Source organism: Haliotis rufescens, unplaced genomic scaffold, assembly GCF_023055435.1.
Source record: "Haliotis rufescens isolate VD_foot unplaced genomic scaffold, xgHalRufe1.0.p SCAF_15, whole genome shotgun sequence".
NCBI lineage: Eukaryota > Metazoa > Mollusca > Gastropoda > Lepetellida > Haliotidae > Haliotis > Haliotis rufescens.
In genome coordinates this window covers 24,208,780-24,226,516 of record NW_025963835.1, presented here as the reverse complement: position 1 = coordinate 24,226,516, position 17,737 = coordinate 24,208,780, and the positions used below count along the sequence as shown (strand labels likewise).

At 38.1% G+C, this 17,737-nt stretch overlaps 18 non-coding genes across 18 annotated transcripts; all 18 read right to left on the bottom strand.

Annotated features, from left to right (window-relative positions):
- Positions 1-287: 287 nt before the first annotated feature.
- On the bottom strand, positions 288-369 carry Trnal-uag. The gene has a single exon. It is a non-coding gene; the product is annotated as a tRNA-Leu (tRNA).
- A 7,229-nt stretch (positions 370-7,598) lies between these two features.
- Positions 7,599-7,672, bottom strand: Trnai-aau. The gene has a single exon. It is a non-coding gene; the product is annotated as a tRNA-Ile (tRNA).
- A 546-nt stretch (positions 7,673-8,218) lies between these two features.
- Trnai-aau lies at positions 8,219-8,292 on the bottom strand. The gene has a single exon. It is a non-coding gene; the product is annotated as a tRNA-Ile (tRNA).
- A 543-nt stretch (positions 8,293-8,835) lies between these two features.
- On the bottom strand, positions 8,836-8,909 carry Trnai-aau. The gene has a single exon. It is a non-coding gene; the product is annotated as a tRNA-Ile (tRNA).
- A 546-nt stretch (positions 8,910-9,455) lies between these two features.
- Trnai-aau lies at positions 9,456-9,529 on the bottom strand. Its single transcript has one exon. It is a non-coding gene; the product is annotated as a tRNA-Ile (tRNA).
- Positions 9,530-10,075: 546 nt separating this feature from the next.
- On the bottom strand, positions 10,076-10,149 carry Trnai-aau. The gene has a single exon. It is a non-coding gene; the product is annotated as a tRNA-Ile (tRNA).
- A 546-nt stretch (positions 10,150-10,695) lies between these two features.
- Trnai-aau lies at positions 10,696-10,769 on the bottom strand. The gene has a single exon. It is a non-coding gene; the product is annotated as a tRNA-Ile (tRNA).
- Positions 10,770-11,315: 546 nt separating this feature from the next.
- Trnai-aau lies at positions 11,316-11,389 on the bottom strand. Its single transcript has one exon. It is a non-coding gene; the product is annotated as a tRNA-Ile (tRNA).
- A 546-nt stretch (positions 11,390-11,935) lies between these two features.
- Positions 11,936-12,009, bottom strand: Trnai-aau. The gene has a single exon. It is a non-coding gene; the product is annotated as a tRNA-Ile (tRNA).
- A 546-nt stretch (positions 12,010-12,555) lies between these two features.
- Trnai-aau lies at positions 12,556-12,629 on the bottom strand. Its single transcript has one exon. It is a non-coding gene; the product is annotated as a tRNA-Ile (tRNA).
- A 546-nt stretch (positions 12,630-13,175) lies between these two features.
- Trnai-aau lies at positions 13,176-13,249 on the bottom strand. Its single transcript has one exon. It is a non-coding gene; the product is annotated as a tRNA-Ile (tRNA).
- A 546-nt stretch (positions 13,250-13,795) lies between these two features.
- On the bottom strand, positions 13,796-13,869 carry Trnai-aau. The gene has a single exon. It is a non-coding gene; the product is annotated as a tRNA-Ile (tRNA).
- Positions 13,870-14,415: 546 nt separating this feature from the next.
- On the bottom strand, positions 14,416-14,489 carry Trnai-aau. The gene has a single exon. It is a non-coding gene; the product is annotated as a tRNA-Ile (tRNA).
- A 546-nt stretch (positions 14,490-15,035) lies between these two features.
- Positions 15,036-15,109, bottom strand: Trnai-aau. The gene has a single exon. It is a non-coding gene; the product is annotated as a tRNA-Ile (tRNA).
- Positions 15,110-15,655: 546 nt separating this feature from the next.
- On the bottom strand, positions 15,656-15,729 carry Trnai-aau. Its single transcript has one exon. It is a non-coding gene; the product is annotated as a tRNA-Ile (tRNA).
- A 546-nt stretch (positions 15,730-16,275) lies between these two features.
- Trnai-aau lies at positions 16,276-16,349 on the bottom strand. The gene has a single exon. It is a non-coding gene; the product is annotated as a tRNA-Ile (tRNA).
- Positions 16,350-16,895: 546 nt separating this feature from the next.
- Positions 16,896-16,969, bottom strand: Trnai-aau. The gene has a single exon. It is a non-coding gene; the product is annotated as a tRNA-Ile (tRNA).
- Positions 16,970-17,515: 546 nt separating this feature from the next.
- On the bottom strand, positions 17,516-17,589 carry Trnai-aau. Its single transcript has one exon. It is a non-coding gene; the product is annotated as a tRNA-Ile (tRNA).
- Between the last annotated feature and the right edge of the window lie 148 nt (positions 17,590-17,737).

The window sequence follows — 17,737 nt, the reverse complement described above, 5'->3', positions numbered from 1 at the left end:
ACGACCGATTAGCTCAGTAAGTTGCTAATAAGGCGGATGTCGTGGATACGATCCCCATGTCAACCACGTATATGTTTTGTTTTCTTTGACGATTTGGATATTTTTTTTCAGTATAACCAACGACTCCCTATAGTCAAAAAAGGAGTGTTGAAAACCATTGGAAAGCGACATGCATAACGAACCCTTTCACTTTCTGGTAATCTTTGGCAAGAAAGCATAGGTATTTTAGTTAACCTCACAGAGGTCTTGTCTATCTTTGAAGGGATCAAGGACAAAAACAAACCATATGGCAGCGGTGGAATTCGAACCCACGCCTCCGGAGAGACTGGTGCCTAAAACCAGCGCCTTAGACCACTCGGCCACGCTACCTATATGCTAAACGTTTCATGAAACAACGTCTTAACCTTCACACTTTTCCTAAAAAGGCATAGTTAAGAGTATACCGTCTTTGATCAACCATCCCTTTCAGACGACCGATTAGCTCAGTAAGTTGCTAATAAGGTGGATGTCGTGGATACGATCCCCATGTCAACCACGTATATGTTTAGTTTTCTTTGACGATTTGGATAAGTTTTTTCAGTTATGACCAACGACTTCGTATAGTCAAAAAAGGAGTGGTGAAAACATTTGCAAAGCGACTTGCATAACGAACCCTTTCAATTTCTGGTAATCCTTGGCATGAAGGCACAGGTATTTAAGTTAACCTCACAGAGGTCTTGTCTATCTTTGAAGGGATCAAGGACAAAAACAAACCATATGGCAGCTGTGGGATTCGAACTCACGCCTCCGGAGAGACTGGTGCCTAAAACCAGCGCCTTAGACCACTTGGCCACGCTACCTATATGCTAAATGTTTCATGAAACAACGTCTTAACCTTCACACTATTCCTAAAAAGGCATATTTAAGAGTATACCGTCTTTGATCAACCATCCCTCTCAGACGACCGATTAGCTCAGTAAGTTGCTAATCAGGCGGATGTCGTGGATACGATCCCCATGTCAACCACGTATTTGTTTAGTTATCTTTGACGATTTGGATATTTTTTTTCAGTTATGACCAACGACTCCCTATAGTCAAAAAAGGAGTGGTGAAAACATTTGCAAAGCGACTTGCATAACGAACCCTTTCAATTTCTGGTAATCCTTGGCATGAAGGCACAGGTATTTTAGTTAACCTCACAGAGGTCTTGTCTATCTTTGAAGGGATCAAGGACAAAAACAAACCATATGGCAGCGGTGGGATTCGAACCCACGCCTCCGGAGAGACTGGTGCCTAAAACCAGAGCCTTTTTTTTTTTTTTTTTTTTTTTTCTTGATAAAATTTATTCACAGGAATATAATACAAACGCAGACAGTGGTGACACTGCCACCACAAAGATAAAAAGGGTATCACAGAAGTTGGGTGGCAGTGGTTAACATTTTAATTCTAAGGACAGAAATATGAGAAATAGATTTTTACATTTGATTATGTACACACAACTTTGTAATTGATTCATTTTTCAATAGTGAACAATCATTCAACTAAAATGACACTTTATGAAAGATTTGAAAAAAGCATTCATGTGAAATGAAATAGTATAAGTAACTTATAATTGAGCTAATCAAGAGGATGTTTCAAAAGAATGTCATTCCCATCTAACTCGATGAGGTCATTAGACATTATGTATTTTTGAATAAAGACATGCAATCTTTTCATTTTTGTGTAATGATACAAAAGAAATGTGAGATGTCTTTTTACCAAGGTTTTGAAAAATGTGTTTATGTGAAAAGAGACTGTACCTAGGCTTATAACAACTCTTCTCTTAAATACTGCCAACCGATAAATTGATAACAGTATATCTAACAATGGTTTTGCCGACACACTTCTCTCTGGAAGAAATCCAAACAATAACCGCAGCGAGAATTGTCCAAGAGTGAACCCAGTATCTTGACACACATCAGTGAGGATGTCAACAAATAGTGATTGTAAGAACGATAACTCTTTACAGAAGATGAACAAGTGCAGAACATCTTCTTTTTCATTTTGACAAACTGGACAAATATCTGTGTCTGTCAAACCAAATTGGCTGAGTCTGTCATATGTGTAAATAATGTTATGGGCAATCTTAAAATCTCGTTGTATACATTCGGCTGATTTGTCATTTTGATACACATTAACCCAAACATCTTTCCAGTTGATGTCAAGAGATATATTATTCCACCAATTCATGGCAACTGGTTTTTTAAAATATTTTGTTCTGAAAATTTCATAATATTTCACCGTAAACAGCTGCACTGATACATCTTCGTTCGCTATAGGACAAAGTATTTCTTTACAAGGAGGATTTATGACAGCATCAGACAATATGATCTGTTTCCAATCTGTTGGAAGCGCATATAAAATAACAGCATAACCATTCTTGATTGTGGCCACATCAACATCAGGTATTGTTTCTTGTACAATTTCAACAATACTATCAGGTGACAAAAATTGTGGTATAACTTCATAGCAAATATCTTTTATGCAAGTGATCCCACCGTCAATGAATGATTTAAACAACAAAGTTTTGTTCATATACAAAATTAGAGGGTTGTTGAATAAAGGCTGACACATTATATCCGGTAAAGTGGTAGGGTTGCTTCTCTTACCACCACTGATGTCCTCCCAGGCAAGCAACAACTCAGCATAAAAAGGATTTACATGCAACATATCTTTTTTGTCAAACTTTAAACATAGTATGTTTGATTGTAATCCCATATTTAAATATTTTGAAAAGAAGAAAGACATAGTTGCTTTCCATAATGAGTCTAATTTACAATCTAAGAAAGCTTTTAACAGTTTCAATCTTAAAGCATACTTTTTAAGGCACAAATTGGGTGTATTTAAACCACCTTCTGTACATTTGCCCATGAATGTCACAGCTGCTATTTTTGGCTTTTTATTTACCCATAAGAATTTTGAAAACATTTTGGAAAAGGCTACTTCTACCCAGTGTGGCACTGGTAACACTGTAAAAGAGTACCATAATCTAGAGGCAATGAGGATGTTTAAAACCGTGGCTCTGCCCTGCAGTGTGAGTTGACGTTGAATCCATGAATTAAGTAGAGTTTGAATTTTATTTATCTTTTTCGTCCAATTTTGTGTCTCACAAGTGGCCAAGTCAGAGCCAAGATATATTCCCAGAAGTTCAACACAATCTTTTTTAACCTTCACGGGAAGACTAATGTTACATTTATTGAACTTGGCTTTACCAAGAAGTAACACCTCCGACTTTTGTAAATTGATCTTGGCTTGAGTTGCTTCGCAATAATATTTAATTGTTTCAAAAGTATTTTCCACTGACTGTGAGTTGCACACTGTAATAGTAGTGTCATCGGCATGTTGATATATTAAAGATGAAACATTGCCAATGTTGATGCCTTGAATATGTGGGTTCTCTTTTATTAACAAATTTAATGGTTCAGAAATAAGCACAAACAGCATGGAACTCATCGGGTCCCCTTGCCTTACTCCACGGGATAGTTTGAAATATGGACTTAAATGTCCATTACACTTGACAGAACTTTTAATGTCTGTATACAAAATTCTAATCCAGGATATAAAATGATTCCCAAAATTGAATTTTTGTAAAATATCCAACAAGTAATTATGTGAAACTCTATCGAAAGCTTTCTCTAGATCTACTTTAATTAAAAATGCATCTTTATCTTCACTATCCACTATATCAACTACATCCCTGACCGAATGTAAATTGTGTGCAATGTCTCTCCCTGGTACACAGCAGGATTGTTCGGGGGAGATAATATCTGACATTACAGACTTGAGTCTAAGCGACAATGTGCGTGATATTAATTTACAGTCAACATTGATCAGTGAAATAGGTCTGTAACATTTTAAATCTCTTTTATCACCTTTATTTTTATAGAATAAGCTGATAATACTGGTTTTCATAGAACGAGATAATTCCTTCTCTTCAAAGATACTCTGTGTAACATGATGGAAAAGAGGACATAAAATCTCCCAAAACTTGAGGAAGAATTCAACAGTTAAACCATCTGGACCTGGTGTCTTGTTATGTTTCATTCCTTTCAGTGCCTCTGTCAACTGTTTTTCAGAAATGGGAAGATCGCATTTAACTTTTTGTTCATCATTAATCGATTTCTGAATCATATTTACAACTACTTGTTCTTTTACTTGATCAAAAGCCTCATCTGTATATAACTTGGCATAAAATGATTGTGCTGCGTCTATAATATCCTCTGTATTCCGTATCGTTGTTCCATCTTCAGTTATAAGTTCTTTGATTGAATTAGCTTGCTGTTTTGACTTTTCTAAATTTAAGAAATAAGAAGTGCATCTGTCAGATTCAAGAGTAAATTGTGCTTTTGATCTCAAGATAGCACCCCTACAGGTGTTGTTGTCATATTCTTCTAATTTATTTTCTAAATCACACAGTTGTGTAGATTGATACCCCGGTGTTGAAGCTAATTTTTGATATTCAATTCTAAGTTTATTTTGAATGTTGTAATAATCATTTTTTGCCAGTCTACTTTTTTTGCTTGAATAAGATTTTGAAAACTTTTTAAATTGATATTTCAAGTTGTCCCACCACATAAGTGGCTCTGATGTAAAAAGTGGACATACTTTTGCTTCCTCAATAATATGACGAATTTTATTATAAAACATACCATCTTCTAACAGCTGATTATTAAAAATCCAAACTCCTGGACCCTTTTCTATGTTACTGAGATCAACCTTCAGTGAAACAATGTTGTGATCGCTCATTTTACAGTATTTGATATAACAATGTATAGCACTATGTAAAAGATGTCTGGATAATAGAAAAAAGTCAATTCTGGATTGTTTTAAAACACCATTTACTGTTTGGGTTCTGGAGAACTCCTTTTTATAATAATTTTTGTGTCTCCATACATCAACCATACAATATTTTTGAATTATGGAAATAAGAGTGTCACTACTTCTTAGATTGAATGTTTTATTGTTAATGCCTTTATCCAAAACAGGATCTACTATATCATTAAAATCTCCCCCTACAAACATATTACTTGGTTCTAACCATCCTTCTAGCTCTTTGTAAAATGTTAACTTTTCTTCTAAACCATTAGGAGCATAAACATTGAGTAAATAATATTTCTTATCATCCACATCAATTTCTGCTTTTAATAGTCTGCCTTCAGAATCGTGTGCTATCATTCTAACTTCATGTTGAAAATTTTCGGATACTTATATAGCTACACCCCTGCGATTTATGTTGGTTGAATTACAAACTAAAATTTTCCCGGCCCACATATGTTGATAGTTTTCAACAAATGTTGTGTCCCAAAACGTTTCCTGTAAGAATGCTATATCAACATGTGAACTGTTTATAAGTGACATCACTTTTTCAAATTTACCAACATCTCTCAAACCATTGACATTCCATGACCATATACTGAACATGATGAGCAATGAGAGATGCATATTATACTTCAACATGTGTTTCATCTATATTTTTTCCCTTTTCGAGATTTAACAACATTCTTTTTTCTAGGGGCTCTTCCCCCAACATGTGCCCTAATTACCTCTTCATCAGGCTTGGATATTCTCCATTTCCCTTTCAAGCTTCCTGGGGCACCATCCCCACGGTATGGCTGTGAAAGAACATTGTGATTGATCTCATTCGAGGCTGCCATGCCATCATGAACATCTACAACCTCACTATTGTCATGATGTTCACGATTAACTTCCTGTACAATATCTAACAGTGTGTCTGTCACATCATTTACTAAGTGAGCACTACACGGAGATACATGTTTTTTGGCATCAGAACTACATTGGCCAACATGTACACTTCTGTCAATGATTTCAAATAGTAGTTCATTGACAAGATTTTGAGTTTCATTGTTCGAGTCAGTCACAAAATTCGTCACATGTTTATCTTGTGACATTTCCTCGTTGTCTTCCTCGGGGACATCTACAATTGTATCAACCCCTTCTTGATCCTTGTCATCTTCAACTGTTAATTCATTAAGAATAGGCCACCTTGCTAGAGTTGCATCCGTCTCTGTGTCCATGATGCCAACATCAAAGTCATTTTCCTCATCCTTATCATGATCATCATGATTATCATTATCAATGTCATCAGAAGCATCATCATACCCATAGCAATCACAGTCTACCGGCTTCAGTTTACATCTGTGGCATTTTGGAACACGACAGTTGTTTTGAAGATGTCCTTGGTTCCCGCAGTTTCTACATACAATGTTTGGACACATCTTTTTTTCGTGTTGGTCTGAAAGGCAGTGGTAGCACACTTTGATTTGCTCGTTGTGAATAACTCTGAAAAAATCAAAACCTTCATGTGTCCTGAATTTGACGCTATATGGAAGACTGCGGATCCCTGTTGGAAATTTTACTTGTGTATATCTTGTACCATCTTCCCAATTAGTGCCATGGATTTTCCTCCTGTGGATGGTATCCACTTCAATTATTCCAAACGCATGTAGGACGTTTCTAATTTCCTCATCTGTGGTATAGCTGGGCAAGTTCATAAATGAAACTACAACTCTGTTATTCACAAGAGGCGAAAGTTTGTATATTTCATGATCAACAACAACAGACTCTCCAAGTGATTTTACTAGCGCATTTTCCGCTAGAGTAATTTCATAATAATTGTTGTTTCTAGGTGTACAGCAGTACACAGTATTGTCTCCCAGTTCTGGCTCTAACACCTTGCAAAGTTCAAATGCTTTAGGGCGAATCTGGTTGTCATAATGAACCCGAACAATGTTTTCTTTTTGATAAACACGATGGCGGCCATTGTTGTTGATGACCTGACTAGGGGGTGGCCTTTGCCCCCCAGCCTGGCGGCTCATGGTTTCTATTTCCTCCAATTACACGTTCAGATGTAATCTTGAAACATATATGAACACACCTTCATAATAACAGTCAAATATTTCCACAAAGGTAGAAGTACTTACAATAAATAGCAGAGCACTTGCAAATTGCTTCCACGTTGCGCCTCAACAAGGGAGGTAACCTCACGGCGCTCTAACCAGCTGAGCTAATCGGCCAACTGAGAGAGAGGCTGAGCCAATTGAACAAATATACCCTTGAAAACCCCATTTTAGGCATGGTGTGAAAGTTAAGACGTTTCTTTCAGATAGCGTGGCATAAGGCACCTTGCATGCTGTCTCTCCAGAGACGTGGTTTCCAATCCGACCACTCACACATATGTAACTCATAACCATCCCTGTGGCTTCTACACGTACTGACAAACATGTGTGGGATTCTTTAGAAGTGACAGACACATTATCATGACATCAGAAATCATTTTATTTATACATAAGCTAAATCGACATTTCTTTCAATTGGCATGTCCAGATTTCTCCAATTTCTGAACATGAACAGCTTTGCTGTGTTCGTTTTCTTTTTTGTGTTAATGACAATTTAACCAGATAAAATATTTCAAGATTTCAATTGAGGAGACTGAATTATTTCATGTTTTTCGCAAAATACGAGTGTGATACATAACATCAAAAGGCAATTGATGTTATAAGCATTATATAGAAATGGTTGGGAGTGAAAGTGAAAATGCAATGCAAGCACAAAAACTTCCGTGGCCAATATGGGGATCGAACCCATGACATCCGCGTTATTAGCACGGCGCTCTAACCAGCTGAGCTAATCGGCCAACTGAGAGAGAGGCTGAGCCAATTGAACATATATACCCTTGAAAACCCCATTTTAGGCATTGTGTGAAAGTTAAGACGTTTCTTTCAGATAGCGTGGCATAAGGCACCTTGCATGCTGTCTCTCCAGAGACGTGGTTTCCAATCCGACCACTCACACATATGTAACTCATAACCATCCCTGTGGCTTCTACACGTACTGACAAACATGTGTGGGATTCTTTAGAAGTGACAGACACATTATCATGACATCAGAAATCATTTTATTTATACATAAGCTAAATCGACATTTCTTTCAATTGGCATGTCCAGATTTCTCCAATTTCTGAACATGAACAGCTTTGCTGTGTTCGTTTTCTTTTTTGTGTTAATGACAATTTAACCCGATAAAATATTTCAAGATTTCAATTGAGGAGACTGAATTATTTCATGTTTTTCGCAAAATACGAGTGTGATACATAACATCAAAAGGCAATTGATGTTATAAGCATTATATAGAAATGGTTGGGAGTGAAAGTGAAAATGCAATGCAAGCACAAAAACTTCCGTGGCCAAAATGGGGATCGAACCCATGACATCCGCGTTATTAGCACGGCGCTCTAACCAGCTGAGCTAATCGGCCAACTGAGAGAGAGGCTGAGCCAGTTGAACATATATACCCTTGAAAACCCCATTTTAGGCATGCTGTGAAAGTTAAGACGTTTCTTTCAGATAGCGTGGCATAAGGCACCTTGCATGCTGTCTCTCCAGAGACGTGGTTTCCAATCCGACCACTCACACATATGTAACTCATAACCATCCCTGTGGCTTCTACACGTACTGACAAACATGTGTGGGATTCTTTAGAAGTGACAGACACATCATGACATCAGAAATCATTTTATTTATACATAAGCTAAATCGACATTTCTTTCAATTGGCATGTCCAGATTTCTCCAATTTCTGAACATGAACAGCTTTGCTGTGTTCGTTTTCTTTTTTGTGTTAATGACAATTTAACCCGATAAAATATTTCAAGATTTCAATTGAGGAGACTGAATTATTTCATGTTTTTCGCAAAATACGAGTGTGATACATAACATCAAAAGGCAATTGATGTTATAAGCATTATATAGAAATGGTTGGGAGTGAAAGTGAAAATGCAATGCAAGCACAAAAACTTCCGTGGCCAAAATGGGGATCGAACCCATGACATCCGCGTTATTAGCACGGCGCTCTAACCAGCTGAGCTAATCGGCCAACTGAGAGAGATGCTGAGCCAGTTGAACATATATACCCTTGAAAACCCCATTTTAGGCATGGTGTGAAAGTTAAGACGTTTCTTTCAGATAGCGTGGCATAAGGCACCTTGCATGCTGTCTCTCCAGAGACGTGGTTTCCAATCCGACCACTCACACATATGTAACTCATAACCATCCCTGTGGCTTCTACACGTACTGACAAACATGTGTGGGATTCTTTAGAAGTGACAGACACATTATCATGACATCAGAAATCATTTTATTTATACATAAGCTAAATCGACATTTCTTTCAATTGGCATGTCCAGATTTCTCCAATTTCTGAACATGAACAGCTTTGCTGTGTTCGTTTTCTTTTTTGTGTTAATGACAATTTAACCAGATAAAATATTTCAAGATTTCAATTGAGGAGACTGAATTATTTCATGTTTTTCGCAAAATACGAGTGTGATACATAACATCAAAAGGCAATTGATGTTATAAGCATTATATAGAAATGGTTGGGAGTGAAAGTGAAAATGCAATGCAAGCACAAAAACTTCCGTGGCCAATATGGGGATCGAACCCATGACATCCGCGTTATTAGCACGGCGCTCTAACCAGCTGAGCTAATCGGCCAACTGAGAGAGAGGCTGAGCCAATTGAACATATATACCCTTGAAAACCCCATTTTAGGCATGGTGTGAAAGTTAAGACGTTTCTTTCAGATAGCGTGGCATAAGGCACCTTGCATGCTGTCTCTCCAGAGACGTGGTTTCCAATCCGACCACTCACACATATGTAACTCATAACCATCCCTGTGGCTTCTACACGTACTGACAAACATGTGTGGGATTCTTTAGAAGTGACAGACACATTATCATGAAATCAGAAATCATTTTATTTATACATAAGCTAAATCGACATTTCTTTCAATTGGCATGTCCAGATTTCTCCAATTTCTGAACATGAACAGCTTTGCTGTGTTCGTTTTCTTTTTTGTGTTAATGACAATTTAACCCGATAAAATATTTCAAGATTTCAATTGAGGAGACTGAATTATTTCATGTTTTTCGCAAAATACGAGTGTGATACATAACATCAAAAGGCAATTGATGTTATAAGCATTATATAGAAATGGTTGGGAGTGAAAGTGAAAATGCAATGCAAGCACAAAAACTTCCGTGGCCAATATGGGGATCGAACCCATGACATCCGCGTTATTAGCACGGCGCTCTAACCAGCTGAGCTAATCGGCCAACTGAGAGAGAGGCTGAGCCAATTGAACATATATACCCTTGAAAACCCCATTTTAGGCATGCTGTGAAAGTTAAGACGTTTCTTTCAGATAGCGTGGCATAAGGCACCTTGCATGCTGTCTCTCCAGAGACGTGGTTTCCAATCCGACCACTCACACATATATAACTCATAACCATCCCTGTGGCTTCTACACGTACTGACAAACATGTGTGGGATTCTTTAGAAGTGACAGACACATTATCATGACATCAGAAATCATTTTATTTATACATAAGCTAAATCGACATTTCTTTCAATTGGCATGTCCAGATTTCTCCAATTTCTGAACATGAACAGCTTTGCTGTGTTCGTTTTCTTTTTTGTGTTAATGACAATTTAACCCGATAAAATATTTCAAGATTTCAATTGAGGAGACTGAATTATTTCATGTTTTTCGCAAAATACGAGTGTGATACATAACATCAAAAGGCAATTGATGTTATAAGCATTATATAGAAATGGTTGGGAGTGAAAGTGAAAATGCAATGCAAGCACAAAAACTTCCGTGGCCAATATGGGGATCGAACCCATGACATCCGCGTTATTAGCACGGCGCTCTAACCAGCTGAGCTAATCGGCCAACTGAGAGAGAGGCTGAGCCAGTTGAACATATATACCCTTGAAAACCCCATTTTAGGCATGGTGTGAAAGTTAAGACGTTTCTTTCAGATAGCGTGGCATAAGGCACCTTGCATGCTGTCTCTCCAGAGACGTGGTTTCCAATCCGACCACTCACACATATGTAACTCATAACCATCCCTGTGGCTTCTACACGTACTGACAAACATGTGTGGGATTCTTTAGAAGTGACAGACACATTATCATGACATCAGAAATCATTTTATTTATACATAAGCTAAATCGACATTTCTTTCAATTGGCATGTCCAGATTTCTCCAATTTCTGAACATGAACAGCTTTGCTGTGTTCGTTTTCTTTTTTGTGTTAATGACAATTTAACCCGATAAAATATTTCAAGATTTCAATTGAGGAGACTGAATTATTTCATGTTTTTCGCAAAATACGAGTGTGATACATAACATCAAAAGGCAATTGATGTTATAAGCATTATATAGAAATGGTTGGGAGTGAAAGTGAAAATGCAATGCAAGCACAAAAACTTCCGTGGCCAATATGGGGATCGAACCCATGACATCCGCGTTATTAGCACGGCGCTCTAACCAGCTGAGCTAATCGGCCAACTGAGAGAGAGGCTGAGCCAGTTGAACATATATACCCTTGAAAAACCCATTTTAGGCATGGTGTGAAAGTTAAGACGTTTCTTTCAGATAGCGTGGCATAAGGCACCTTGCATGCTGTCTCTCCAGAGACGTGGTTTCCAATCCGACCACTCACACATATGTAACTCATAACCATCCCTGTGGCTTCTACACGTACTGACAAACATGTGTGGGATTCTTTAGAAGTGACAGACACATTATCATGACATCAGAAATCATTTTATTTATACATAAGCTAAATCGACATTTCTTTCAATTGGCATGTCCAGATTTCTCCAATTTCTGAACATGAACAGCTTTGCTGTGTTCGTTTTCTTTTTTGTGTTAATGACAATTTAACCCGATAAAATATTTCAAGATTTCAATTGAGGAGACTGAATTATTTCATGTTTTTCGCAAAATACGAGTGTGATACATAACATCAAAAGGCAATTGATGTTATAAGCATTATATAGAAATGGTTGGGAGTGAAAGTGAAAATGCAATGCAAGCACAAAAACTTCCGTGGCCAATATGGGGATCGAACCCATGACATCCGCGTTATTAGCACGGCGCTCTAACCAGCTGAGCTAATCGGCCAACTGAGAGAGAGGCTGAGCCAGTTGAACATATATACCCTTGAAAACCCCATTTTAGGCATGCTGTGAAAGTTAAGACGTTTCTTTCAGATAGCGTGGCATAAGGCACCTTGCATGCTGTCTCTCCAGAGACGTGGTTTCCAATCCGACCACTCACACATATGTAACTCATAACCATCCCTGTGGCTTCTACACGTACTGACAAACATGTGTGGGATTCTTTAGAAGTGACAGACACATTATCATGACATCAGAAATCATTTTATTTATACATAAGCTAAATCGACATTTCTTTCAATTGGCATGTCCAGATTTCTCCAATTTCTGAACATGAACAGCTTTGCTGTGTTCGTTTTCTTTTTTGTGTTAATGACAATTTAACCCGATAAAATATTTCAAGATTTCAATTGAGGAGACTGAATTATTTCATGTTTTTCGCAAAATACGAGTGTGATACATAACATCAAAAGGCAATTGATGTTATAAGCATTATATAGAAATGGTTGGGAGTGAAAGTGAAAATGCAATGCAAGCACAAAAACTTCCGTGGCCAATATGGGGATCGAACCCATGACATCCGCGTTATTAGCACAGCGCTCTAACCAGCTGAGCTAATCGGCCAACTGAGAGAGAGGCTGAGCCAGTTGAACATATATACCCTTGAAAACCCCATTTTAGGCATGCTGTGAAAGTTAAGACGTTTCTTTCAGATAGCGTGGCATAAGGCACCTTGCATGCTGTCTCTCCAGAGACGTGGTTTCCAATCCGACCACTCACACATATGTAACTCATAACCATCCCTGTGGCTTCTACACGTACTGACAAACATGTGTGGGATTCTTTAGAAGTGACAGACACATTATCATGACATCAGAAATCATTTTATTTATACATAAGCTAAATCGACATTTCTTTCAATTGGCATGTCCAGATTTCTCCAATTTCTGAACATGAACAGCTTTGCTGTGTTCGTTTTCTTTTTTGTGTTAATGACAATTTAACCCGATAAAATATTTCAAGATTTCAATTGAGGAGACTGAATTATTTCATGTTTTTCGCAAAATACGAGTGTGATACATAACATCAAAAGGCAATTGATGTTATAAGCATTATATAGAAATGGTTGGGAGTGAAAGTGAAAATGCAATGCAAGCACAAAAACTTCCGTGGCCAATATGGGGATCGAACCCATGACATCCGCGTTATTAGCACGGCGCTCTAACCAGCTGAGCTAATCGGCCAACTGAGAGAGAGGCTGAGCCAGTTGAACATATATACCCTTGAAAACCCCATTTTAGGCATGCTGTGAAAGTTAAGACGTTTCTTTCAGATAGCGTGGCATAAGGCACCTTGCATGCTGTCTCTCCAGAGACGTGGTTTCCAATCCGACCACTCACACATATGTAACTCATAACCATCCCTGTGGCTTCTACACGTACTGACAAACATGTGTGGGATTCTTTAGAAGTGACAGACACATTATCATGACATCAGAAATCATTTTATTTATACATAAGCTAAATCGACATTTCTTTCAATTGGCATGTCCAGATTTCTCCAATTTCTGAACATGAACAGCTTTGCTGTGTTCGTTTTCTTTTTTGTGTTAATGACAATTTAACCCGATAAAATATTTCAAGATTTCAATTGAGGAGACTGAATTATTTCATGTTTTTCGCAAAATACGAGAGTGATACATAACATCAAAAGGCAATTGATGTTATAAGCATTATATAGAAATGGTTGGGAGTGAAAGTGAAAATGCAATGCAAGCACAAAAACTTCCGTGGCCAATATGGGTATCGAACCCATGACATCCGCGTTATTAGCACGGCGCTCTAACCAGCTGAGCTAATCGGCCAACTGAGAAAGAGGCTGATCCAATTGAAGATATATACCCTTGAAAACCCCATTTTAGGCATGCTGTGAAAGTTAAGACGTTTCTTTCAGATAGCGTGGCATAAGGCACCTTGCATGCTGTCTCTCCAGAGACGTGGTTTCCAATCCGACCACTCACACATATGTAACTCATAACCATCCCTGTGGCTTCTACACGTACTGACAAACATGTGTGGGATTCTTTAGAAGTGACAGACACATTATCATGACATCAGAAATCATTTTATTTATACATAAGCTAAATCGACATTTCTTTCAATTGGCATGTCCAGATTTCTCCAATTTCTGAACATGAACAGCTTTGCTGTGTTCGTTTTCTTTTTTGTGTTAATGACAATTTAACCAGATAAAATATTTCAAGATTTCAATTGAGGAGACTGAATTATTTCATGTTTTTCGCAAAATACGAGTGTGATACATAACCTCAAAAGGCAATTGATGTTATAAGCATTATATAGAAATGGTTGGGAGTGAAAGTGAAAATGCAATGCAAGCACAAAAACTTCCGTGGCCAATATGGGGATCGAACCCATGACATCCGCGTTATTAGCACGGCGCTCTAACCAGCTGAGCTAATCGGCCAACTGAGAGAGAGGCTGAGCCAGTTGAACATATATACCCTTGAAAACCCCATTTTAGGCATGGTGTGAAAGTTAAGACGTTTCTTTCAGATAGCGTGGCATAAGGCACCTTGCATGCTGTCTCTCCAGAGACGTGGTTTCCAATCCGACCACTCACACATATGTAACTCATAACCATCCCTGTGGCTTCTACACGTACTGACAAACATGTGTGGGATTCTTTAGAAGTGACAGACACATTATCATGACATCAGAAATCATTTTATTTATACATAAGCTAAATCGACATTTCTTTCAATTGGCATGTCCAGATTTCTCCAATTTCTGAACATGAACAGCTTTGCTGTGTTCGTTTTCTTTTTTGTGTTAATGACAATTTAACCCGATAAAATATTTCAAGATTTCAATTGAGGAGACTGAATTATTTCATGTTTTTCGCAAAATACGAGTGTGATACATAACATCAAAAGGCAATTGATGTTATAAGCATTATATAGAAATGGTTGGGAGTGAAAGTGAAAATGCAATGCAAGCACAAAAACTTCCGTGGCCAATATGGGGATCGAACCCATGACATCCGCGTTATTAGCACGGCGCTCTAACCAGCTGAGCTAATCGGCCAACTGAGAGAGAGCCTGAGCCAGTTGAACATATATACCCTTGAAAACCCCATTTTAGGCATGCTGTGAAAGTTAAGACGTTTCTTTCAGATAGCGTGGCATAAGGCACCTTGCATGCTGTCTCTCCAGAGACGTGGTTTCCAATCCGACCACTCACACATATGTAACTCATAACCATCCCTGTGGCTTCTACACGTACTGACAAACATGTGTGGGATTCTTTAGAAGTGACAGACACGTTATCATGACATCAGAAATCATTTTATTTATACATAAGCTAAATCGACATTTCTTTCAATTGGCATGTCCAGATTTCTCCAATTTCTGAACATGAACAGCTTTGCTGTGTTCGTTTTCTTTTTTGTGTTAATGACAATTTAACCAGATAAAATATTTCAAGATTTCAATTGAGGAGACTGAATTATTTCATGTTTTTCGCAAAATACGAGTGTGATACATAACATCAAAAGGCAATTGATGTTATAAGCATTATATAGAAATGGTTGGGAGTGAAAGTGAAAATGCAATGCAAGCACAAAAACTTCCGTGGCCAATATGGGGATCGAACCCATGACATCCGCGTTATTAGCACGGCGCTCTAACCAGCTGAGCTAATCGGCCAACTGAGAGAGAGGCTGAGCCAGTTGAACATATATACCCTTGAAAACCCCATTTTAGGCATGCTGTGAAAGTTAAGACGTTTCTTTCAGATAGCGTGGCATAAGGCACCTTGCATGCTGTCTCTCCAGAGACGTGGTTTCCAATCCGACCACTCACACATATGTAACTCATAACCATCCCTGTGGCTTCTACACGTACTGACAAACATGTGTGGGATTCTTTAGAAGTGACAGACACATTATCATGACATCAGAAATCATTTTATTTATACATAAGCTAAATCGACATTTCTTTCAATTGGCATGTCCAGATTTCTCCAATTTCTGAACATGAACAGCTTTGCTGTGTTCGTTTTCTTTTTTGTGTTAATGACAATTTAACCCGATAAAATATTTCAAGATTTCAATTGAGGAGACTGAATTATTTCATGTTTTTCGCAAAATACGAGTGTGATACATAACATCAAAAGGCAATTGATGTTATAAGCATTATATAGAAATGGTTGGGAGTGAAAGTGAAAATGCAATGCAAGCACAAAAACTTCCGTGGCCAATATGGGGATCGAACCCATGACATCCGCGTTATTAGCACGGCGCTCTAACCAGCTGAGCTAATCGGCCAACTGAGAGAGAGGCTGAGCCAGTTGAACATATATACCCTTGAAAACCCCATTTTAGGCATGGTGTGAAAGTTAAGACGTTTCTTTCAGATAGCGTGGCATAAGGCACCTTGCATGCTGTCTCTCCAGAGACGTGGTTTCCAATCCGACCACTCACACATATGTAACTCATAACCATCCCTGTGGCTTCTACACGTACTGACAAACATGTGTGGGATTCTTTAGAAGTGACAGACACATTATCATGACATCAGAAATCATTTTATTTATACATAAGCTAAATCGACATTTCTTTCAATTGGCATGTCCAGATTTCTCCAATTTCTGAACATGAACAGCTTTGCTGTGTTCGTTTTCTTTTTTGTGTTAATGACAATTTAACCCGATAAAATATTTCAAGATTTCAATTGAGGAGACTGAATTATTTCATGTTTTTCGCAAAATACGAGTGTGATACATAACATCAAAAGGCAATTGATGTTATAAGCATTATATAGAAATGGTTGGGAGTGAAAGTGAAAATGCAATGCAAGCACAAAAACTTCCGTGGCCAATATGGGGATCGAACCCATGACATCCGCGTTATTAGCACGGCGCTCTAACCAGCTGAGCTAATCGGCCAACTGAGAGAGAGGCTGAGCCAGTTGAACATATATACCCTTGAAAAACCCATTTTAGGCATGGTGTGAAAGTTAAGACGTTTCTTTCAGATAGCGTGGCATAAGGCACCTTGCATGCTGTCTCTCCAGAGACGTGGTTTCCAATCCGACCACTCACACATATGTAACTCATAACCATCCCTGTGGCTTCTACACGTACTGACAAACATGTGTGGGATTCTTTAGAAGTGACAGACACATTATCATGACATCAGAAATCATTTTATTTATACATAAGCTAAATCGACATTTCTTTCAATTGGCATGTCCAGATTTCTCCAATTTCTGAACATGAACAGCTTTGCTGTGTTCGTTTTCTTTTTTGTGTTAATGACAATTTAACCCGATAAAATATTTCAAGATTTCAATTGAGGAGACTGAATTATTTCATGTTTTTCGCAAAATACGAGTGTGATACATAACATCAAAAGGCAATTGATGTTATAAGCATTATATAGAAATGGTTGGGAGTGAAAGTGAAAATGCAATGCAAGCACAAAAACTTCCGTGGCCAATATGGGGATCGAACCCATGACATCCGCGTTATTAGCACGGCGCTCTAACCAGCTGAGCTAATCGGCCAACTGAGAGAGAGGCTGAGCCAGTTGAACATATATACCCTTGAAAACCCCATTTTAGGCATGCTGTGAAAGTTAAGACGTTTCTTTCAGATAGCGTGGCATAAGGCACCTTGCATGCTGTCTCTCCAGAGACGTGGTTTCCAATCCGA